Raw genomic sequence first — 2,795 nt, 5'->3', positions numbered from 1 at the left:
TAGATTAATGTGATTTCAATATTTTGTACTTCTCTTGTAGCTTATAACACAGATGTAAAATAAGTTCAACCGTACAGCACATATCTTGCTATTCATTCTTTGTAACTCTGAATACAAATATGTAGTATTTCAGGGTATAACGTATACTGACTTGTTTAAGCTGTGTTAAGTGCCCCACAGCGGTATATATGCGAACTTACAACGTTAGAAACCGGGTTTCGATATCCGCGGTGGGCAAAACACAGATAGCCCAGTGTGTAGCTTTGTGCTTAACTTCAAACAAACTAAACTAAACCAAACAAAAGCCTTATTAAGACTGTCGCTACTATATATATGTACTCAGTAGGGCAATAAACAATATTACTGGTAATATATACACACACATATATATGGCTTTATGAACTAAACATAGAAGTAAAACGAAGTCATAAAAAGCCAAACTATATTAACAGCAATAAAAATAGTACAGAATTAATTTTATAGACTTAATAAACCCAATACCAAAACTGTCTAGGGTTTATGTGATACAACGAATATAATTAGAAATAGAATTGGAAAATACATTTATTAAAATAATGTTTAATTTCCTGCAATAAAATGGTTGAGTGATAGAATAATCATTAAACTTTGCATTATCAATGTCAACTACAAGAGTGGGAAGAAGTTCTGAGACACAAAAAATACTGATCAAAGGCAAGAGGAACCACTAGGTATGATATAATAAAATTAACAGATAAAACTAAAATAAGCTTTTATATATATATATATATGTATATATATACATATATTCTATGGCCCACAAGTGTGGACTTTTCAAAGATATAAGGAAGTCCAACTCCTACCCTGTAATCTACGTTTAAATCATTCGACTACCTTCTCGTGTTACAATTGATAAGCAAACCAGCGCACAGAAAAAACTTGAAACTTCCACTCGATAGCAAAGCTGCAAAGAGTTAACTAATTTCTGTGATGAAGATCATCTCACCTTCCGGTATTAGGGATAAATGACTAGGACCAAGGTGTTCTAATATATAAGGCAATATATCAAAAAACATTAAAAAATACTAAAGTGTAGTGAGGTAGCAATTTTACTGTGTATTTTTAGCCGCGGGCTCATACAACGGTTCTGAGTTTATTGGATTTTTTTCAAGTACAAACTTTTAGCTCATAGCTCCGTCATCTCTTGACCGATATGGGATCTAATTACAGTTTTGGACTCAGAAAGTCGAACCATTTCGATTTACGTATTTGACCATACTCTTAGTCTCATAGGTTAATTTATTCTAATCCTGCCTAAAACAAATTCAATTTGAGGGTAGGCTGGTAGAGATCCTGATGAGTAATAAAATCGAATCGGGTAAACGCGCGCCCCACACTTGGTATTGCTGGCGCATAAGAATATAGCTATGAAAATGGGAAAATTGTCTCCCAGATTAATGTACTCTAATCCTGCCTAAAAGAATTTCAAGTGCCGCGGCTATTGAGGATACCTCTTGTTCATGTAATATAGTGACACCGAGTTAGGAAAATACGTCACATGATTTTTTATATATCTTTTACAACACAGCATAAATGTAAAATTCGCAAAATAATTTTTACGCTATCAAATGTGTTAAAAAAATAAACACCCGGTTGAACAAAATAGGCTAAATTACTCAGGGCAGAAGAAAATTGACCTTACCGTGACCTCCTAGTGGAAGGATCTTTCATTACCATCACTTCGCTGACGTCGCCGTACTTGTCGAAGTATTCTCTCAGTTTCTCTATATGTGAAAATATGCAAAGCATGTCACTGATCTGAACAACATGATAACCACAAAATCTACAACTAGAGCACATTTCAAACTTACAGTTAAGGTTCATGGAGCAAAGTGAAGAAAGAGTCACTAACCTGGAGCTGTTTGCCAACTTAGACCACCGATAAACATTTTCCTGAAAAAAAAAGGAAGAGAAGGAGGGTTAGGTGACGACTTTACACCAGTGTAGTACCCTTTTAACACATCACCACATGAGTCAGTGCAACTGTACACAAATACACATATTTTAGGGGAGATTAGAACCTACCCAGGGTCATGTGATATGTTTTTAGGGCTAACTGAGGTACTCTGTTCTCTCTCTGTCTCCATGCTACTTAATATAAAACACACAGCGGCTCTTCTACTTGAAGAAACTTCTATTTCAGCCCAACACGTGGGGTCCTGCAAGTAATAAACACGCGTCAACACTACGGACCATTATAGAAGACAGCTGCTCTCCTTGCAGCAGATACGGCATGCCGGTTGATTGGTGGTGACCCGTGGAACCGCATTGGTCGACCAGATGACGTCATTACTGATTATCCCTTCTTAAAGACGTCATTTTGACATCATCGTTAAAGACGTGTCTCCTTCGAAGCAGAGTACTTGACGACACTAGCGCCGTTAACCGAGTTTATTTTTAACTATTTTACTTCCAGATTTTTAAACCTATCGGAAATTAACCTAATACGATGGCAAAATACAAGAGCAGTTAACAGTATTTCCTACATTAATGTGAACTGTTACAAACGTAGATTTATTAATATCAATATTTCTGTAGAAATCAGTAAATAATCCCTTAATTTCTAGCACAGCAATAACACTTTGCAACACAAATTTTACTCTTTAAAAAAGATCTGTCATTAGTTATGTACGCTGTGGGGGGAAAGCAAATGTTCTATGACAGTCACACAAGTAATAATCTAAGTTGTTCATATTGTAAGAAGACAAGTTTGCCATGATCAGCAACGACAACGAAATATAACAGCTACGAAAGCA

General features: G+C 35.7%; 1 pseudogene; it reads right to left on the bottom strand.

The window, feature by feature from the left end:
• The window catches only part of LOC106477718, a 131,650-nt pseudogene extending 129,453 nt beyond the window's left edge, over nt 1-2,197 (bottom strand).
• Between the last annotated feature and the right edge of the window lie 598 nt (nt 2,198-2,795).

This window comes from Limulus polyphemus, unplaced genomic scaffold, assembly GCF_000517525.1.
Source record: "Limulus polyphemus unplaced genomic scaffold, Limulus_polyphemus-2.1.2 Scaffold169, whole genome shotgun sequence".
Lineage (NCBI taxonomy): Eukaryota > Metazoa > Arthropoda > Merostomata > Xiphosura > Limulidae > Limulus > Limulus polyphemus.
The sequence above is the reverse complement of the archived record's forward strand: the minus strand, read 5'-3'. Positions and strand labels throughout refer to the sequence as shown.